The sequence below is a fragment of the Hipposideros armiger genome, unplaced genomic scaffold, assembly GCF_001890085.2.
Source record: "Hipposideros armiger isolate ML-2016 unplaced genomic scaffold, ASM189008v1 scaffold_216, whole genome shotgun sequence".
NCBI classification, from domain to species: Eukaryota; Metazoa; Chordata; class Mammalia; order Chiroptera; family Hipposideridae; genus Hipposideros; species Hipposideros armiger.
Genome location: NW_017731566.1, coordinates 385,508 through 398,308, shown reverse-complemented (window position 1 = coordinate 398,308; position 12,801 = coordinate 385,508). Strand labels below are relative to the sequence as shown.

General features: G+C 44.9%; 2 protein-coding genes across 3 annotated transcripts in view; one reads left to right on the top strand and one right to left on the bottom strand.

Moving 5' to 3' along the window:
• Nucleotides 1-12,801, top strand: part of DOCK1 (dedicator of cytokinesis 1) — a 461,498-nt gene that overhangs the window by 199,727 nt on the left and 248,970 nt on the right. The window lies entirely within an intron of this gene.
• INSYN2A (inhibitory synaptic factor 2A) overlaps nucleotides 1-12,801 on the bottom strand; it is a 57,954-nt gene that overhangs the window by 18,278 nt on the left and 26,875 nt on the right. The window lies entirely within an intron of this gene.

Genomic DNA, 12,801 nt, shown 5'->3' with positions numbered 1-12,801 from the left:
TCGTTTTAGCCCCACATCCTCTTGTGTGGGGGTAGGGGGGTGGTCTATAGAGTAGGCGGTCTGCAAACTACTGCCCTCAAGCCAAATCCCACCCGTGTCCTGATTTTGTGCAGCAAGCTAAGACTGGATTTTACATTTCTAAATGGTTGAAAAAATAGAAATCATGATAATATTTGGAAGATATGAAAAGTAATGAAATTCAAATTCCAGCATCAGTGTGTAAAGTTTTAAATTTTGATAAAAAGTCGTGAACATTTTTAATAAATACCTACACGATAGCCTCAATTTTGCCTCCTGATCTGCAAGTCCCAGAATATTTACTCTGGCTCTCCACAGGAGAACGCCTGACCCCTGTGGTTGAGTTATTACGCTGCCGCTGGCACGCCTCCTGATCTGCTTCCTCTGGCTCTGTTCTCTGAGGAGTTCTGCCGCCCTGGGCGGCCAGGGCTTGGGGACGGAGGATGCCAACTCTCCTCTCACCAAAACCATGGGGTCTTTTTTGGAGTATATTGTGGAAGGTTCTATAAACTTAAAGGTTTGATGATCAGGATTTTCTTGACCAGAACTTGAATATTTCTCATCACAGTCACCCGAAGAAACTAGTATTGGGGTGCTTCCACAGAGTTTCTTCTACCCACTTTGGCTTCCCTTTCCTCTCCGATCTTTCTAACATGTAGGTATGTTTTCTTCTGAATATTACTTTGTACCCAGGGACAAACATGATAACCAGAATCTGTTAAATTCGTGGCAGAAGAAACGCTTCCATCCGACTTGGCTTACACACACCTTGGGGGCACATTTACATTTGTAGAATCACTCAACATATTAACAGTGTGAACAAAAGGGTTTTCTGTCAACACGGATCATCAGTATTTTGTCACTCTCACTATGCAGACTTCTCTTGTATGCATCATGGGTTTTGAATTGAAAACAACTTTTGTTTTCCTCATTATATTTTGTGTTACATAAACATTTGACAAAGGATTTTCCACTCAATGCCATGTTGTCTCTGAGCTTTTGTAAACTGGGACTTGACCTTTGAGTTTTGTGTATTTTATTTATTAATCAAGTGACCACATTCTGCCCCAAAGTTTTACCTGTCATTGCCTGTGACCCATTCTAGTTCAGCTAGAATTGGAATCATACGAGTGTGGTTGCATTTGTGTTGACCTTGGCCCACCATCACTTCTCAGATGGGGCACCTTTGGGACCCACGTTTGGCCTCTGCCTCTCCCCTCGGCTTTGTCAGGAGAGGAGCAGGGAAGAGCCTGTGTGTCACACCCTTCCGTTTTTCTTAACCAGATGCAGACGTTTCTTCCCCAGCCTCGCCCTCTTCAGGACAAGCCCGGAGCATGCACTCACTCTCAACCTCCCCAAATGCCTTTCTCCATCCAGCTTGGTCCTAAGCTTATTTCAGACCAAGGTCAGTTTGTACAACACTCGAGCCCATGTCCTAGCGATGACATATCCTACGCGGAATGTGTTGTCACACTCTTGGGTTGGGTTGCACAGGAGGGATCGTGCCACTATCGTATTGCACGAGCTAGTACTCACCACCAGTCGGGTGGGGGGTGGGGAATGGATATGTATTCGTCTGTGTGCTAGTCACACTCCAAAGCTTAGGCTTTTAAGAGCAAATGGGAAAATTAGGGAGAGGGCATTTCGTCACCCTTACCTGGGGACACTGAGAACCTTCCTACCCTAGACCTTGGGACAAATCTCCATCAAGGCTATTGACATCAACACTCCTTCCTTCTGGGCACACTGATTCAGGTCCTCCCGGTGTTGTGGGGTTCCCAAGGGTCTCAATTGCACTGGAGCCTTGAGTCCTCAGATGAATCATGTCATTCTCGTGATACAGAGGAGAGGGCACAGGAACACTTCAGGTCTGGCATCTCATTATTCTCGGACTCCAGGCTTCTGGTGCTCCGCCCTGCCCTACTTGGACCTCGGGACTGGTGTTCTGTACTACACGTAATTACCAGCTTGGGGCAGCCAGTGAATCCAGCAATGACAGACAAAGGCTTCAGGCCCCTGAAAGGCACGAGAGGACCCTCGTCCAGGACCTTGGGGTTCTTCAGTTAGAAATTGTTTTTAAAGCCCTTTCTGAAATGACTCTATTCTTATCACCTTGCAAAAAGCACACATTTTTCCCCCCTATTATAGTCGGTAATCAAACAGTTATTGCCTAGTTGGGGTCAGGCATTATTCTGGCTACTGAGGAGACATTTTTGAACAAAATAGAGTCCTTGCCCTCATAAACCTTACTGTAGAGAGAGAGAGGCAGACAAGCTTCATGTAAACACATGGATGGATGGATGGATGGATGGATGGATGGATGGATGGATGGATGGACGGATGGATGGATGGATGGATGGACAGGTCATTTTTGATACTGCTGTGTGTTAGGGAAGTGTAAAGGAGTGCCTCTGGCTAGCACACTGAAGACACGTCATTTGAAATAGACCTGGATGATAATAAAAAAGCAAGTGACTCTTTTGGATAAGTGCTGCAAGAAGGACCGTCCTTGTAAATACCCTGCAGTGGGGATAGCGTTGCCATATTTGCAGGACAGACAAAAAGGCCGGTGTGGCTCGAAAAGGCGCAGTAAATGTGAGTGGATGGAGTGGCGGTCTTGTACAGTAGGAAGCTCTCTGGACATTGTTCCTGTTTAATGGGAAGCCAGTGTAGACGTTTCCTTTTAGATGGTTGAAAGAATGAATGGAAAACACTTCCTCTTGACTTTTACTCTCAACCCTCTCCAGCTCTAGTACCACTTTCAATTTCCTTCCCCTCACTTCTTTTATTTACAGACCAGCTGACCTTACTCAGCCCTGAGATACAGTAGGGTTTGGCTGATGTTTGTTGGTGAGAAGCAAATGAGTCATTTCATCTACTTCATATGGAGATGTATCTGTGGTCACTCTTTCATTAGCTAATTTAAAAGCAACATTGGTGGTGGGTCATATTTCTACCAGGTCTGAGTATTTCTAGGACCTCATTGCCATGAACTTCTCTTGGAGAAATCCCTTCACTCTGTTTCTCAGACTTTGTGTAGGACCTTTGTTTTGTTTAAAGGATTCACGTGTTTGGAGTCCATGAGGTAGTTTATAGACATGGAGGTTAATGAGACATGCATCTGGGGTTAAATTTGAAAGTGTTGCCCTCATGTCATGTGGCCCCTCTTGGTCACGGGCTGCTTTAGCAGCTAACGTCAATCAAGGTATTCTTGCTAAAATTTTATTAGGCATGAGGGTGTTTTAAAAAGTGGGCTGAAACTATGTAATGCATTGTGCTTTTTGCTTTGATAATCCATCTAATTGTCCTTGGAGCTTCGAAGCTGGAGGGTTTGGCTTTGCTGATAATTTTATGGTCACATTAATAATTGTGTTGCAGCATCTGAATGGATGTGTTCTCCAAATATAGATGAAACAGATAAGTTCTTCCTACACCATAGGGAACACGCAGTGCTGTTACGGAATTTCTCTGTTTTTTTCCTTCTCCCTTGAAAACAAATCATAAAACCAGTACTTGGAATGATTACCTTTCTAGATTACCGTTTTCATGAAGACGAGCAAAAACTTTGAACTCTGGAGCAGATATTTTTCCAGTGACAGTAGGGATAGAGATCTCAGTGATTACAAGATTGGAAAGGACAGAGCTTGGGTTACTGATGTAAAAGCTGTAGCAAAAAAACATCTTTATCAAAACATAATTTTTTTGTCTTGCAAGTTACTTGCTGCACTGGCAAATCTCTTTTCCCTTCTGTTTTGAGGAACTTTTATTACCTTCTATAGGTTTATAATCCTGTGGCTGTCACAATGCCTGGTAAGCCCTGGGTGCTTGGTTAATATTAATTTGGCCAAATAATACGGTCTTTGTGTTTTCATACTGAAGATCAGTAACAGACAAATCTAATAAAAAATTTCCAACCGAGTGCAAAAAGCAAATGAAAAGTATAAATTGTGAAAAGCTCTGGTCCTCACTTTTTTCCCATTAGGAACCCCCTAAGATCCCAGTGATAAGCATGCTCACTGTAAATATGGATTTTTAATGCATTGATCTTTGTAGCACTCGCTATTTATTGTCCTGTTGCAGTTAGTTGCCGTTTGCCAGTTATTTTCTGGTTTCAACCATGTCTGTAACGTGAAAAAATAACATTCAGAACCAAGGACATTGCCGCGAGTCTAAGATGCTGCCTTTTCAGTGCTTTTTCTCTTTTTTGTTTCCTTGACTTTCTTGTCCCCCATCCTTCCAGATCACAGTTCCAACCCAAGGACCAATTCTGAGATCCTGAAGCTCTCCTCACTTGATGCCTTTTGGACACTCATCAGTCTCCAAGGAGACTAGACATGAGTTATGAAATTAATAGAGATGTAAATAAAGAGCATGGGCTTTGTGAAAGCACATGGAGGAGTTGTTATTTCCGATTTGTTAAAGAAGGTTTTGGACAAGCTAATTTTACAATGTAGTTTTGCTGGAGTCCAATTGTAGAGTCACGTCTACTTCTGCTTTGCAGTGAGCCAGATTTCTTCACAAGACCTCGCTCTTCAAAGAAAGCAAAGTGAGTGACGTTTATGGAAGACAGAGTGGGACTCTAACCAGGGCTCCCCCACTGGAAGGAAGTGTCTGGCCTCCTTTCTCTAGTGGCCTGGGTTTCTCAAGTTTAACTTTGCATGCAGGCCACCAGCGTCCTTAGCTACCTTAGGCTTCTGCCATAACCTGCTCCAACTTTTCAGCTGTCATTATCAAAAATTCCTCAACAGAAAAACACACGTTTGCATATATATATATATATATATATATATATATATATATATATACACACCACAACACTGGGGACAATGTTGGATATGCAAGTCTTCAGTTATTCCTCCTGTAGATTGACAGCAAAAGAGGCTATCAGGAGCAGAAATTAAAAAAACACCACCAAAACCACAATAGGGAAGGGAAGGCGCACGGCAGGGCTCGTGTAGCAGGTATTATTACATAGCCATAGGGGTGATAAAGGGAGGTGGACAACTGCCACCTTCAACCTGAGCAAGACCTCGGCTGTGCCTTGCAACGGAGGGACTGCAGAGCAGGGGACAGGAGTGACAGACAGCGCCTGCCTTTTCATGACTGCACCACAGGGAGATCTAAGATAGCAGGGCCCTAGGGGGTAGGGAAGATGCTGAGAAATGCCATAGAAAGGTCGCAGAAAGCCTTTTTCCTGGCCATACATGTCCAACCTGCTCGCTCAGTGCATCTGAGACCTTGAAGAAGGGGCCTGAGAGGCAGGACTAACAAGGACTCTGAGTCCAAAAAAAAATTCATTGTTTGAAAAGGTCAGGAAAGAAAAACATACATATATATATATATATATATACACACACACACACACACACACACATCTATCTCTCTTATCTATCTATCAATCATCTATCTATATCTTCTTGTGCTTGTTATCAGAAGCAGAGTCTGACAAGGTTATAAGCATCTCAGACAAGAATGATTGGCAGGTGGACAGTACTATCGTATTCAGTAGCAATTACTAGTATTGGGTTATTGGATTGACTTAATGAGCTGTTCCTGCTGCCACAGTCCCACAACACTATTTTCTCCCTAAGTTGTTGAATTCCCAACTGAAAATCCCCTCCTCACATTCCCGGGGGGGCTTGATTTTAGATTTCAGAAAAGCACTATCCTCTCAACCACCATCACCAGTGTGAGCATACAGCCCACCTCGAGCCTGCCCTGGTCGCACGGGGCAGGGCACACAGGCCATGGGATCCCAATGCTAATTTGCTGGCCTTTTACATGGCACGGTGATTCTCGGCAAGCTCCGAGTTTCTAGCACATAAGCAAATGACACTTGGGATAATGCTGAAATCACGACGTGCTCCTTTCATTATGGTCTTCAAAACACTAGTTACACAGGGCATGGGGATTGTCGCTTTGAATTAACTCAGAGGTATGTGTTATGCCCACAGCTAGAGACAGTGGTTGATGCAAAAAAAGAAAACAGCATGCTTTCTGCTCTCACTGATAATCTTATGCACTTGTTTAATTTATTCTCTCAATTTTGATCTCTCTTGTTCTTTCGGAGTTCTCACTGGGCGCCAGAAACTGTTTTTGTTGTTTTTTCTCTTCTGCAATCTAGCCCAGGTTTGTGCGCCAGCTGTCCCTTCGATACCTGAGCCATCATTTATGTCAGCATCTTAAAGGGATTTTTCACTTACTAGTCTCAAAGTGACATTAATTAGAGGCCTGAAGCGATGCCACTCCAATTGTTGGGAGAAATTAAGTTTCAGAAACAGTCTCAGTCAGCTGTTTTCAGGGACCCCCTCCAATGTGGTAAGGCTCCCCCCGGCCATAGGTCTGGCTTGTTTCTAAGTCTGAGTTCTCACTAGGAATTGACCCGCTTATGCCCTCCAAGTGTAGCTGTTTCATATATCAGCTGTCCAGCAGCTAAAGTGAATTTAGACTTTGCCCATATATCATGCAAACACAACTATTTATCTGTTTTGTGCACTTGAGCTGTTAAATGACAGGATTTGGGGACCATCCAAGTGAAATTTGTTCAAAGACTAGGAGGCCGATTTTCCTACGAAACTCCAAGATCACTGCTTGGTCTATAAGGGTGGTCGGTGCCGGCTTTCTCCAGCCATAGTACGGCCAGTTCTCTGTTTCCCAATAGCTGGTGGGAGCGTCTTTTAGCCAGTGGCTGGTTTGCTATGTTAGCTGAGCAATTCTGTGCCCACTAGTGGCCTGGGATCCCCAAGCAGACTAAGTAATTTGTTTTAACTGAGGCTGTGTTTTGAGGTAACACAAAGTAACGGTGACCCCCAACTCTCTGTGGCACTTGTTTTGCCAGCCTTAGGGAAAATCTTAGCAGGTTGATGATTTTGAAGCCTTCTCAGTATTTTACGGGAATAGCACCATTTCCTGGCGCTGAGGTGGGTGCCGTTTGGTCAGTAACTCATCTCTGCCAGAACACCTGTCCTTTGGTATGTCATGGCATGCTTCGTAGTTTTCTTTGTTGGCACAGCCCATGTCTGGTGTGCCAGTCACAGCAGAGGTGGCAGTAAAGGTTTACGGATGCATGGGATGATGAATGGAAGAGCAAATGGAAAATAAAAACCATTGGGAAGGTAATGCTGTCTCAATAGATCTGAGTGTTGGTCTGACCTCTGCTCCAGTGGAATTTAACGGCTCTTACTTGACATAAAACTTGAAAAAGACTCGCATCCATGTTTTCTGTTCAGCACCTTGAATATGATAGTGTCTGCATTCGAGTAGCATTATTATAATCCCTGAATTGTTTGTTTAGAGAATTATAATCAGCAGTCGTTTAGTACAGGCCCAGGTTTCTCTCTTTTCTTTCTCTCTTGCCTGGAGATGTTAGGTCAGGCAGTAAGGCCAATCGCATTAACTACTGGTTTCTGCCATTCATCTAGGACAGCAGTTCTCAACCTTCGTAATGCTGCAACCCCTTAATACAGTTTCTCATGTTGTGGTGACCCCCAACCATAAAATTATTTTCGTTGCTACTCTATAACTGTAATTTTGCTACTGTTATGAATCGTAATGTAAATCTTTTTGTTTTCCAATGGTCTTAGGCGACCCCTGTGAAAGGGTTGTTTGACCCCCAAAGGGGTCGCAACCCACAGGTTGAGAACCGCTGATCTAGGACTTCTTTTTTGGAGGAAAGGGCTCTCATTGAAATTGAAATACATCGAACACTTCTTCATTTCCACACACACTTGCGATCCCCCTGAACTGGAAAGCATTTGTTCCAAACATCTCTTGTGTAAAATGGTTGTCGTACGGGACTCCATTCAGGGAAACCTATTTTTGGGGACCTGTGTTAGAAGGAATATCCCTCTGTGAACATGACACTTAGGTTTTCACAGCACTCTCTGAGTCTCAATACAGCGGGACAAAATTTGAGGGCTAGCAGGAACCTCAGCACCATGTATAATTCTGTCTTATTGGCGAGTGTCTGAGGTCCAGTTCCTTAGCAGTGGTATTTTAGAGAACATGCACTCACAGGTAGAGGTGGGTCATGCTTCCCGTTGGTCTTCCCCTTACTTAATTTTTTCCACCAGAGGGTAAAGTTCCCAAAATCGTACATGCGCCATTTTCCCAGAGCCGGGAAGCGAGATGTTGACCCTTGACTAACGAGCTTGACATGCACATCCCGTGCGATCTCATAAACACATCAGGTCAGTTTTCAGTAATCCTACGGTTCCTGCTGAGTGTTCTCATAGGACACTCGGTGTTCTAACAGACTGGGCTCTGCATGATCTCGAATCCCCACCTGGCTTTCAGTGCTGGCGTGTGCACGGCTCTGTGCTGGGGAGCAGCGGTTGGATGAATGAAACACAGACTTGGTCCTCAGGACACCTACAGTCTAGAGGACACACGTTTCCAAGAAGAAGGAATTGCTTGTACGTTAAGGGAGTGGAATTGTGTGACTTGGAAAACAGCACGTTTTCCATGGGACTCATTCGATGCGCGTTCAGACCAGCGTCCTGCTCCCTCACTGGCAGCTCGGCACGGCCTCTGGCAAACACCCAGCTCCCTGCTGGTGGCTCTCTTACAGGCCCTTCCCCCATGGCTCCTGATGAAGTGATGAGGTGTCTTTCTCTCCTGGGACTGAGCGTGTCTTGGTGGCCATGAACCCGTCTTCATCCATCTTCCCAATCCCAGCATTCCCAGTTGCCAGCTTCCTGCAGAGCAGCACCCATGATGTGTGTCACAAATGCCATCGCGTTCACGACTCAGAGAAAGTTAATGATCTCCTTCCCTTCTGCTTACTTCTCAACACTTATCACCATGGAACGTGCCATTAATGTTATTACTGTGCTTTTACTCTGTGTCCCCGCTAGAATGTCAGCACCCTGCGGGCGGAGATTTTTGTCACTTCCCTGATGAATGTTCCGTGCTCACATTGGGGCCTGATGTGTAGTGGGAAATATTTTTTGAATAATGAATGAGCACTGAAGGAAGGAAAGGATGGATGGATGGCTGGATGAATAGATGAATAGATGGATGAATGAAGAATCAGTGTGAGCATCCTGCTGGGTTAACTGCTACCACACCTTGTGCTTCTCTTCTGAGCAGGAACAGAGGATGGTCAGTTTTGTGATGTTCCCAGCTGGACCGGCTAGCTAAGCTAAGCTCATCTGTCTAAAAGTATTACCGTGATCCCATCTTAAATTCCCTCAAACAAGTGGGAAAGGTCAGTCATTTTCTGCTTCCCACACCGAGCTATTAAAATAAGTGGTCCAGCCTGCGCCTAAAACAGCCCCCTCCTCCTTTCTTTATCCCAGAAGCAATCCTGGTGAAGGAGTTTTACTGCGAAACACCCTATTAATAATGAACTTGGTGGCTTTCTTTAGGCAGTGTTGACAAATTAACTTTTATTGGCCTAGCAGCTCTCCAAATGTGGTGATACTATAATTCTGGGGAGGCTCTGGCTGTGAGGGCAGCTTTTAATGCTGGTTTTCATTACAAAGAATTTAAGGGAGACCATAGTGGTGGTTAGTGGAAAGGCATGGCCCCTGGTGGAGACCCGCCCTGTGGCCTGTAGCCCCTGAGGGCACAGCAGGCGGGACTCAGCTGGCCTCCCCTGCTCTGCCCAGAGCCCCCTGCCTCACCTGGACCACCGCTGGTTCTTGTCTTTGCCTCTTCCTAGGCCCTGTCCCCGCGCTCCACCTCCCTCCTCCCCAGTTGGATCCCATTACAAGAGCCGTGCTTGATGAAGACAACAGTATCTATTATTATTGCTGCACATGCATTATTACTACTGTCAGAAGTAACGCGGATTTGGGCCGAGACCGACACAGTGATGACCCCTATTATTAGGGCCAGACTTTGTCTTTAGTGTTCTATAATCAAATTTTCATATTATAAAATCATAACATGTAAACACCTGGGAAGATAGTGATTATTATTTTGTATGTAGCCTGCCTGGTTATATTACACACAGGGCAAGACTTACATTTTCTTTCGTACGTTCCTGAAGTCGAGGAGATTCTGTAGCTGCAAAATGATGACAATATGACAAACAAGTCACTCGCCCTAGAAGGCCCCGGGACTAACGATTATTAATAAGGAAACCAGCTTTTTAGGGCTGAGTCGAGGCAGATTTGATTGACTTGTTTTTTCCTGGAGGAAAGATAAAAGCTTAAGCTATAATTTATTGGAAATTAATGAAAATAAATTTCGGTGGCACTGGCTACCAAACTAGAATGAAAATAGGAGTGTGACTACACTGTGTGAAAACAAATTCTCCTTCTGGGTTGCCATTTCTCTCCAGCCCTAGTGCTTGCTGTCTGTCACAGGCGGGCGAACGCCCAGAGCTTTTAATTTGAAAGCATTAATGTGCCTTCGCCACGGGTTCTGATGGTAAATATCCACACAGGCTTTTATCCTGGATTTATCATTTCTTGTGATGGGCTTTTTTAGAGCAGTTTAGTTACCAAATTTAAATCAGAACTTACTCTTCATGAAGCTTTTGTGCTTTGTTTCAAAAGCCTGACTTTTAAGCCAGCGCTTCAGAGCTCTTATAGCTGACAGTTAACATCTTTAAATTGGGGTGCCATCATTTATAAAATTCAATGATGAGACTTTTATCTGGGGAGGTAGCCTGTTGCTATAACCAGTGACACATCGGTAGAGAAACTGTTCCTCCATTGTTAGTCAAAATATGCCCACTTTTGATCATCTTTACCTAGGAATTCAGTCCTCATGACCGTCCTTCCAAATAGGGCCTTTCAAATAGATGTGTGCTTCTTTCATGTTGCATGGAAACCTTTCCTTCTATTTGTTGGTGAACTTGGACATATATCTGAGGAAGTCAGAGACAGACGGGCACGGGGTGGTCCCTGGATGAGCAGCTCTCGGTGCAGAGGGCACGGGAAGGCCCTGCCCCAGGAAGGCTGCTCGTGGGTAGATGTTCTGCTTGGCACTCAGGTTCCGGTATGTCAAGATCAGTGGCCTCCATCTTTCTGAAATTACCTCACAGAGGGGATTCCTCTGACTGGTTATGAATCCTTAAAACTATGCTTTATTTCTGGAATTGCTTCGAATGGTGGTCTCTGCTGGCAGGGTGCTTTGTCCAGAGCATAAATTCGTACAGACCTTACCAGGTCTGGGGTGCCGGGGCTTCACAGCCCATTCCAGTAGAAGGAAGAGCCCAGCTTTGCAGCAGCAACCAAAGTGCCTGCTTTTGAATTCTGTGCCCACAGACCAGGGTTCCCATGTTCAGAGGAGGAGGAGAATGGGCTCGGGCCTGACGGGACAGGATGTGGGTTCTGTCTTTGCCATTTCCCAGGAGCCTTTTGACCTTGGGGAATGTCACTTAGCAGGACCAAGCTTTAGTTTCCTCCTGGAGATAATTCCTACCTCGCCGTGTTATTCTGAGGAGTCATTATGACAATGCTGCATGGCCGGCATATTGGAGGTGCTCAGAATAGATGCGTTCTGCTAGGTGCTCTGCCCAGAGACTCATTTCCCTGCAACTTGCCCACGGATCCAATAGGAGTAGAACATAAACCATTTCTGCAGAGCTTGGCAGGAACTGCATGGGGTCTAAGAAAGTGTCTGAAAGCTACAACTTGCATTTCATCCCTTTTTTTAAAAAAAAAAAATCCCAATTTGGGGACACAAATCCATAAGTTCCATAAATGTTCATGTCATGCTTTGAGTTGCTCATTTTATCTGCAAATGGGCGTCTGAACTGCCTCGTGGCTCGGTGGCGAGGCTTTTATTCACTGACCAACTTAAAAGGCTGGGGAGGTATTTGGAATCTCTTTTGTCATTCTGCACAGGAAGATTATTTAAATTACATTTTCAAGGATGTGTGATACCTACATGGGGCCCAGAGCAAGAATGCGGAATGTGTTTTACACTCTTAGAAATATATTTGCTTCATTTTTCATATTAAAGATGGAAAAGCTATTATTTTTCAGGAACTTAGAAATAGTGTTTACGAAGTTATATAAATATAAGCTATCGAGACGGCTCCCCATGGCTCTGTGCACTAAATGAAGAAAATGCTAGAGAGAATATGAGGTGTGCTTCCATTTTAGAGTCCCAAAATATGACAACTTATACTTGGACTTCAGAAATTGAATATTTTACCACAAATATCTAAAAGTCATTAGTTGTAACAGAAAAAGGGGGAAAAAAGGACAGAGCCAACTCCAGCACATTATGGTGGTGGAGTGACAAGGAACAGATTCAGTGTCCGGAGGAGACAAAAGAACCTAACAGTGGGCGCACCACATACATTTAATGATGGACATCTGTCAACAGGGTTGTCGCTGCTTCTCCCCTATAAACTTTTGTGAGTGTCTTACGGCAGTGACTGACATTACATGTTTTAGGACACCTCTGAAAACCTGTCTTTAGAGCAGAAAGGAGCCTTGAGTCCTTCCTCTCATTTGGACCATTCTCTTTCACGTGAGAACGTGCAGCTCAGAGCGACTAGGCGAGGGTGAGCTGGGTTTCACCGCTGCTTCCTGGCCCCGTGTCAACAGCCCTGGCCATGGCACAGAAAAAACTTGCCCTGTACCTACCTCTGAAAACAAGTACGAAGCCTGAGGTCTCCATTCTGGAATCCTCATCCCCTCCTATCCTTGGAAATAAACGAGCCTACCCCAAGAGACACTCGGGAGGCAGGTGTTCTCAGGTCTTTTACAGAATAAGAAGCTGAGGTTTGGAGAGCTGAATAATCCTGCCCAAGCACCATTAGCGGAGGGAGGGGCAGGGCAAGGTGCCAACTCGGGACCGGCCGAGCTGAGCGCGGGT